Here is a 9,060-nt window from a genome sequence, read left to right as displayed (position 1 = left end):
ACCTACCACAAGGATAACTACCTCCACACGGATGCTGTTCCCGTCTTCATCCTCTCTGAAGTGCCGCCAACGTGTGCCGTGCCCCTATTCGACCACACGTCACCACGTCTACACCCTACCACGGTCGCCCGTTAACTCCAGCTCTTGCGATGCGTCCGCAACGCATCTGACGGCCGGGGGACCCCTGTAGCGGGCGACGACGACGACGACAACGATGGCCACGCGCGTGGAGCACCGGCTTCAGTTCCACCGGCGCGGCCATGGAGATAGGCCACCGTCATCGCCTCTCCGTGGCATACCATCATCGCCGGTCGGGGCTCATGTAGAGGAAGACCACCGTCCTCTACATGGTATATAGCGTGAAGTTGTTACTAACAAAAAACAATGTTGTGCCCTTTAAAGGAATCTACAGGTGGTGAGCATACGTAAGGACTTGACATATCGCAATAGAACTTATACCTGTCAGTTGCACATGAGATGTGTGGTTCATTTTACACACAAGCTTCTGCAGGTTTGATGCATGTATATGATGTGTGTATCAGTTTATTTTCAGCATTTTGGGAAATGCATAGTGACGGCAAGATTACCTGTGTTATACTGCCTGACCATCTGCTATTGGAGTTCCATGTCCTAGTTATTATATATAATAGCTGTTTGAGGTTATCGTATATTTATTATGCAGGTTTTCTACCTTTGAGTTCCTGCAAATGTGCTTGGCAGTGATCATGCTGGACAGGGAGCTATGCTGTATCTATCTGTAGCTATGCTGAGCTATGCTGTATAATAACAGTGACTAATGTTCTCCTGCCCATAAAACGTGACAGTCACTGAGCAAGCAGAGGGCAGCATACAGGGGGTTGCTGAAGAAAGCTCAAGTAAATTTCAAATTCGAATAAAAGAACTCCATGATGAAAGAAGGAAGTCACTGAAAAGGTAAGCAGGCTGTAGGACTAGAACCCACATCTTCTGGATTACCGAGTCAGGGCTCTTACCAATTGAGCTAAGCTAACACCCCTCTCCAGTGACTTCCTAGGGTGCGTCACCTTCAGATGACGCAGCCTTGGAAGTCACTGGAGAGGTGTGTTAGCTTAGCTCAATTGGTAAGAGCCCTGGATCAGTAATCCAGAACACGGAAACAACAAATGCTTCCGCTGCAAAGGTAAACACAAACCCACAGACTGCAGTATTGCAAAAGGACGGGCCACATACAGAAAGCGTGCTTCTCAAAGACGAAGGCCCAAGAAAAACAACATAAGAGTCATCATATGGAGAACAGTGATGCTTCAAGTGAGGAGACAGTCTTTACGTCATTCACCAGGTGCACTCAGTCACAAAAAATGCAGCACCTAAGTTCATCATGTATTTGACTGTACATGGGAAACATATTCCATTTGAAGTGGACTCAGGATCAGTCTACACCTTAATCAGCGAGGAAACCTTCCGACAAACGTAGTCTCGAAGTAGACCGAAGCTATGTCAAAAGGACGTACACCTCCGCCTTTGGTCAGGAGAAGGACTACCGCTGGCCGGCACGCGTGATGTGCGAGTGCGATGGAAAACAAAGGATTACCTCTTACCGTTGCTCGTGGTAAAAGGGAAAGGGTGCAACCTGTTAGGTAGAAACTGGTTTAAACCCCTACGCATGAAGCTCAATGGCATCTACTCTGTGGAACCGCAGGATCAGCTGGAGTCCATACTGTTGTACAGTGTTCAGTTGTTGTACAGTGTTGTACAGTGTACAGTTGTGCAGTGTTCAGCGACACGATCACAGGACTCACAGGTGAACCAGTAGACCTGGAGCTTAAAGACGACGCCCGGCCTCAGTTTCAGAATGCACAAACTGTGCCATTTGCTTTGCGTCCGGCAGTGGAAAAGGAACTTCAGAAGTGGGAACGGCAGGGTATAGTCATACCTGTTCAGCATTCTGACTGGGCTACTCCTGTCGTAATAGTACGAAAAAAAGATGCCTCCATAAGAATGTGTGGAGATTACAGGAGCACTGTGAATCTGATGACTAAGAAAACAGCCTATCCATTGCCGACAGCATCGGAAGTGCTGGCTAACCTGCAGGGCGGAAAACTTTTCTCTACGTTAGACCTGGCACAGGGGTACCAACAACTCCAAGTAACGCCTGAGACAACACACATATTGACCTTAAGCACAGTAAAAGGGCTATACGCAGTCAAGAGGCTGCCTTTCGGAGTTTCATGGAGACTGTGCTTGCAGGCATAGAAGGCACAAGTGTGTACCTACACGATGTGATAATGTCAGGCTCCACTAAGGACGAGCATCATAATCGTGAGAGAGATTATGGGTTTAATGGCACAAAGGCAACAAATGCCATAGAGCGCCAAAACTACGGTGCGTATATATGCATGTGATGCAAATGTGAAAAGAAGTCTGATGGAATACGACAATAAGAGATACCTATACAATGACATCAACTCTTGCCCTTATGGTTATAAAACACAGGACATGCTAAAACATGTCTGTGTGCATAATGTTGCATCCGTGTAGACGATCAAGGCTGTGCACAGATATTAGTTGACTGCATGCAATCACTACATAAGAACGAACGCGGAGATCGCTTCTCCCATCAGAACCGCAGACCGAGGAGGTGCGTTACATATTCCTGTGGAAGACGCCCCCCCCCCCCCCCCCCAGAAAGTTTACTAATATACTCTTCTCTTTCAGATCATTCTACAGCAAGAGCAGTACGCTGATGATGATGATGATGATGATTGGAGTTTAATGGCGCATTGACAACAAAGATCATAATGCGCCATAAACTGAGTTATGATTGAGACAGTGGTGATGTTATGGTTATTTAAGAGTAAACATGATGACTAATAAAAGGTGAGCGTATACGTGTAAAACATTATTCTGCGACTACAAAAGGCTAATAACGCCAACGTCTCTCAGGAAATCAAAGACGCTTGTAAAAGGGACGAGAGCCTCCTCACCAACCAATAGGGCTGGGTGAAGAGGTAAGAAGTTTTTATAAAATTCCTTGAAGTGATATTTGCGATGGATTTGATGATGATGATAATTAGGGTTTATTGGCGCAAAAGCTACCAAGGCTATAGAGCGCCAAGCAATGGTATGTACGATGGCAAACGTAAAATCAGAGATGATTATTTAAGAACTACCGGAGACAGTTACCACATATGATAAAATTACTAAAATAGCAGTATGAGATCACAAGAGACCAATTAGCTGGATGTCCTTGAAATATTCATACACAGCTGTAAAAGGTACTTCAGCCTCATCACCCAGCAAAAGGGCCGGGTGAAACGGTAAACAATATCTGTAAAATCGATAGAAGTGACGTCGACGAACATCTTCATAGGATGGACATGTAATGAGGATGTGCATAACAGAAAGCGCCCCCCCGCAGTGGTCACACTCCGGGGCGTCCTCACGCCGCAACAAGTACCCGTGAGTAAGGAATGTATGACCCAACCTTAGCCGACAATGTACCACCTCATGCAGACGGTTTGGAAGTGGAGATAAGTTTCTCCCGAGATTAGGCTTGACAGAATGTAACTTATTTTTATCCTGCGTGTCCCAAAATATCTGCCACTGATCATTGATGACGTTTCTTAATGCCCGTCTAATATCCTGCATCGGGGCCTCAAGAGGGGTTATATCTTCAGTTAGTGCACTTGTGGCAACACTATCGGCTTTCTCATTACCAGGTATCCCGACATGGCTGGGTACCCAGCAGAACATCAGGTTGTAAGACCTCTCCGAGATCATACTCGCTAAACACCTCGCATGGTGAACAAGCAAATCCTTAGTTGGGTGCAAGTTGCAAATAGCTTGCAGTGAGCTCAGAGAGTCTGTATACACTACAGATGACGTAATTTCATTGTTCAATATGTACTTGAGTGCTAAAATTATCGCATACAGTTCTGCGGTAAAAATAGACATGCTGGTTCTGAGACGGTGTGAGCTCGTGTGTGAACCCGTAGCCATGGCGCACGAAACCCCTGAGCTGGTTTTTGAACCGTCAGTGTAAAACTCTGTGTGCTTGCTGAAGCTTTCTCGAAGATGAAGGAATTCTTGTAACAAAACAGCCTGTGAGGTGTCAGATTTCTTGAATTTTGTTAGTGACTTGTTGAAACTTGGAGGTGGATGCCATGGAGGCAGCCTTTGCTTAAATTCCATTACCTTGCAATCGTATTCAGCAAAGTTGCATCGTTTAACTTCCTGAGAGATGCGCATACAAAAAGGAAGTAATTGTGACGGTTTATTCAAAAATTGTTGCTTGTATTGAGTGTCCTGCACACATTCGAGCGCTGGATGTTGGGGGTAACACCGAACCCTAAGTGCATATGTGGCGCTAAGAAAAAACCTCCGTCTTGTGAGTGACCAGTGGTTCGACTCGACATACAAACTCTCCACTGGCGATGTTCTGAATGCGCCAAGGACTAAGCGTAGTCCCTGGTGATGTATCGGATCGAGTATCTTCAAAGCAGTTGGTCGAGCCGACCCATAAACAGCGCATCCATAGTCCAATCTAGAAAGGACAGTGGAGATGTAGATGCGATTCAGTACTTCGCGATCTGCTCCCCAGGACCGGTGTGAAAGTACCTTTAGAATGCTAAGGGATTTAATGCACTTATTCTTGAGTTGTTTCATGTGTGGCAGAAATGTCAGTTTTTTGTCAAAGATAAGCCCGAGAAATTTGTGCTCAGGCTGTACATTAATTGGGTGACTGCGCAACTTCAAAACTGGCTGAGGGAAAACTCCCCAAAGCCTCGAAAAGTGGACACAAACACTCTTTTCAGGAGAGAACTGAAAGCCATTTTCATTTGACCACTTCACTAACCTGTTGATTGCCAGCTGGAGCTGGCGCTCACATGCAGACACATTTGAAGAGCAATAGGAAATCTGCACGTCATCAACGTACAACGAGTACTTAATAGAAGGAGGAATTACTTTTGCTATTGAGTTCATTTTCACGATAAAGAGAGTGACACTTAGAACTGACCCCTGTGGGACACCATTCTCCTGTACAAATGGTCGGGACAGTGTTGTTCCCACCTGGACTCTGAAGGTTCTCCCTTCGAGGAAGTTCAAAATACAGCGCAGCATGCGACCGCGAAGTCCCATTGCATACAAGTCTCGAACAATACCGTACCGCCATGTGGTGTCATAGGCCTTGTGCAGGTCAAAAAATACACTGACACAATGCCTACTTCTTACAAAAGCCTCCCTAATTGTTGTTTCAAGGCGCAAAAGGTGGTCCGTTGTCGACCGTGCAGCCCTAAAGCCACATTGGTATCGATCCAAGCAGTTATTTTCCTCTAAAAAATATATGAGCCGGTTGTTCACCATGCGTTCAAAAGTCTTTCCCAAACAACTTGTGAGCGCTATGGGCCTATAGCTAGATGGATCTGATGAATCCTTTCCTGGCTTCAACAGCGGGATTATGGTCGCTACTTTCCAACCAGAAGGAAGTGATCCTTCTCGCCATACGGTGTTGAAGAAATCTAAAACACATTCTAACGAGGAATTGGATAGGTTTTCTAGCATGCTGTATGTCACACGATCTGGACCTGGTGCAGTAACCTTTCTGCGTGATAGTGCCCTCAGCAGTTCTGTCATTGTAAATAAGGAGTTATAAGTGTACCCATTGCCAGATCCAGGGGGGATGGTCTGCTTCTCTGACTGTTCCTTGATTTTAAGGAAGTCAGCGCTATAATGTGAAGAGCTCGATATGCTCTGAAAGTGTTCTCCAAGGGCGTCTGCCTGTTCTTGCACGTTTTGGCACACCACGCCATTTACTTGTAATAGAGGAACAGAAAAACTAGCATAATCTCCCTTTACTTTTCGGAGCCTGTCCCAAATTACCTTTGAAGGTGTGTTGTTATTCAGACTTGAGACAAAATCCTTCCACGACGCTTTTTTGGCTTGGCGCCGTGTCCAACGGGCTTTAGCCCTAGCCTTTTTAAACCGGATTAGGTTTGTTGTGGTTGGATATTTGCGAAAGATACTCCATGCCCGATTTTGCTCCTTCCGTGTATCCTTGCAGTCGGTGTTCCACCAAGGCTTGGAGCGCTTTGGCAGGTTCCCAGACGTTTGTGGAATGGATAGAACAGCTGCATTTATGATCGTATCAGTCACCACTCTGTTTGTTTCTTCAATATCTCCTCTCTCAAGAGACAGAGATGGCAAATCAACTGTTTTCTTAAAATTACTCCAATCCGCGCGGGAAAGGTTCCATCGAGGCGGTCGTGTTCTTAAGCTACTTGTTGGACCAGGAAATCTAAGTACAACTGGAAAATGGTCGCTACCGCGAGGGTTTGCTTGCACATCCCAATTGACATTATAATACAGAGAGGGGCTGCACAAAGAAATATCTAGGGGTGAAAATGTCTGAGTGGCAGAATTTATGTACGTTGGGAGACCAGTGTTCAAAAGGCAGAGCTGCTTTGAAAGTAAAACCCTTTCAATTAGCTTGCCACGACTGTCGAGCCTTGAGCTGCCCCACAGCGGATTATGGGCGTTAAGGTCCCCGAGAATCATGAAGGGCTGAGGAAGCTGATCACATAACTGTTCAAACTCTGCTTGGTCTATGTTTTCTGCTGGCGGTAAGTACAGAGAGCAGACAGTAATTACCCGTTCGAGACATACTTGAGCGGCAACGGCCTCTAGGTTCGTCACGAGGGGTACGGCCCTTGCAGGTACAGACTGCGGGACAACGACAGCCACACCTCCCGATGCGCGCGCGCACCCTAAACGATCCTTTCTGAACACGGTGTATCTCCGAAAGGGGTTTATGCTTTGTGGGTGTAAATTTGTCTCCTGTAAGCAAAAACAAACCGCCCTATGTTCCTCGAAGAGGTCTTTTATGTCATCGACATTTGCAATAAGACCCCGACAGTTCCAATGGAGGATTGTTTGGCCCATAATGTACGAAAGAAAGAGAAAAAAGATTAAATCTAAGTACCTCGAATCAGAGGACTGTGCTTTCATTTCCTACTTTCTTGGCGCAGTTATTTTCTGTCGAGGGGTTTTCTTCCTGGCCTCTGCCAGTTCCTTGTCAGAGATGTCTGGGAGCGAACCACTCCCAGACAAACCCTTGACAGTCTTTTTCTGTGATTGTGAGCTCGTGCTCACGAATGAGCGTTCCGAGCTCGAGTCATCGTCACAATCCATAGAGATTTTCTCCACGGAGGACGATGACAGTTGTGACACCACAGCTTCAGGTGGCGTCATGGATGTAGTTGGTAAGACAGTGGGTGTGATGTCAGTTTGCGTTTTGGTGGATTGTACCTGTGTTTGTGTTGCGCGTGTTATCATTCTTGGTTTCTCCTTAGCCTTGTCTGCATAAGATTTGTTTCCGAACAAAAATGGTGACACCCTTTTTCTTGCCTCAATGTAACTTATATTAAGTGTCACTTTAAGATGTAGAACCTCTTTTTCGGCTTTCCATTTTGGACAAGACCGAGAATAAGAGGGGTGGTTTTCAGAACAATTGACACAATGTTCAGCACGATCACATTCCTTGGTTTCGTGTCCCTCCTGCCCACAACGTGCGCAACAGGGGCGACCTGTACATGCACCTGCAGCGTGTCCAAAGCGGTTGCACTTAAAGCAACGAAGAGGGTTGGGTATGTAAGGCCTAACGTCGGTTGTTAGGTACCCCACCTTAAGCTTCTCAGGTAGCACCGGTGTGTCAAACGTAAGTATAACGTTCCTAGTGGTAATATATTCGTTGTTTCGTCTGATTTTTATCTTGCGGACGTCTATAACTTGTTGGTCTTTCAAGTTCACCAGAATATCTTCAGCTGGCACATCGATCAGTTCAGACAGGGAAATGACGCCTCGACATGTATTCAGGGTCTTATGTAAAGAAGCTGAGATCTTGTGCCCCATCATCTCTGTCGCGTTCAGAATTGTTTTGCTATCCCTTTCGGATACACATTTGAGCAGTAAGTCGCCAGACCTCATGCGTTTGATCTCTGTCACATTTTTTGAAAGTGATGCAACCGCTTTTTCGATGAAAAAGGGCGACATTTTACCTAAAGGAGTGGGCTCAGGGCCAGCACTAGTCAGGACAATGAACTTTGGTGTGTTGTTTGGCGTGTTCAATAGCACAGTTTGTAAGCCATCGGTGCGAGGGCGCTTACCGCCCCCGATCAAAGATTTAGAAGAAGATTTTTTACCCATGCGGTATTTAGAGCTGGACGATCCAAAACTGTCTCCCACACTTCACGTCCATACATGTGGAAAGGTCCCGGAGTTACTGAAAACCCATCGGCCGGGGTTTGACCAAAACCTCGACCGCCTCCGTTCATGGTTTCTCTCCCTTCACCTTTCATCCCCTCGGCACGGTAGGTAACACCTTGGGACTGGGGGCTGGGGTCCGTGGTGGCGCCACTCACCAAACACCAGCCGAAGCCGGTGCCCCCTGCGGGGTGCGATGGATTTCATGATGTGTGCATGTGATGAGTATGTGTACAACAGAAAGGAGCTGACCACAGTGCGCACACTCAGGTGGCTCCTCTCCCCGAAGTAAGAACCCGTGTGTAAGGTAAGTATGACCTATACGCAACCTCGCTCGTAAACTGCGCAACGGGCGGTTTTCCAGCCGGTCTCCTGTATCCTGAATTTGAGGTTTAATTAAGAGGAGCTTGTTATTTGTTTGTGTGTTCCAAAATGCTTGACAAATTCTGTGCAGTGATTTCTTGAGTGTCAATCTCATGTCTTGCAGGGACATATCAAAAGGTGTGATGTCATTTTAGAGAGCAGCAGCAGCTGCTTGATCTGCCAACTCATTTCCTTTGATGCCTACATGGCTGGGCACCCAGCATAGCATGAGAGCGTCGCCCTTCGTTCTTATCAGACTGGCTAAAGATCTCGCTCGCTGCACAAGAAAGTTTTTTGTTACGTGCTGATTACAGATTGCATTAATGGAGCTCAAGGAGTCTGTATATATAACAGAAGACTTTATGGAATCTCGAAGGATGTAGTTGAGCGCTAAGATAATGGCGTAAACCTCGGCAGTGAAAATGGATGCAAAGGTTTTTATACGATGAGACCTTGTGT

General features: G+C 46.3%; 1 long non-coding RNA gene across 1 annotated transcript; it reads right to left on the bottom strand.

Annotated features, from left to right (window-relative positions):
• Nucleotides 1-4,275: 4,275 nt before the first annotated feature.
• Nucleotides 4,276-8,420, bottom strand: LOC135386959 (uncharacterized). The gene is made up of 3 exons (XR_010420736.1): nucleotides 8,178-8,420; nucleotides 5,860-6,107; nucleotides 4,276-4,522 (listed from the first exon to the last, which is right to left on the bottom strand). It is a non-coding gene; the product is annotated as an uncharacterized LOC135386959 (long non-coding RNA).
• Between the last annotated feature and the right edge of the window lie 640 nt (nucleotides 8,421-9,060).

This window comes from Ornithodoros turicata, chromosome 3, assembly GCF_037126465.1.
Source record: "Ornithodoros turicata isolate Travis chromosome 3, ASM3712646v1, whole genome shotgun sequence".
NCBI lineage: Eukaryota > Metazoa > Arthropoda > Arachnida > Ixodida > Argasidae > Ornithodoros > Ornithodoros turicata.
This window is presented reverse-complemented; position numbering and strand designations above follow the sequence as displayed.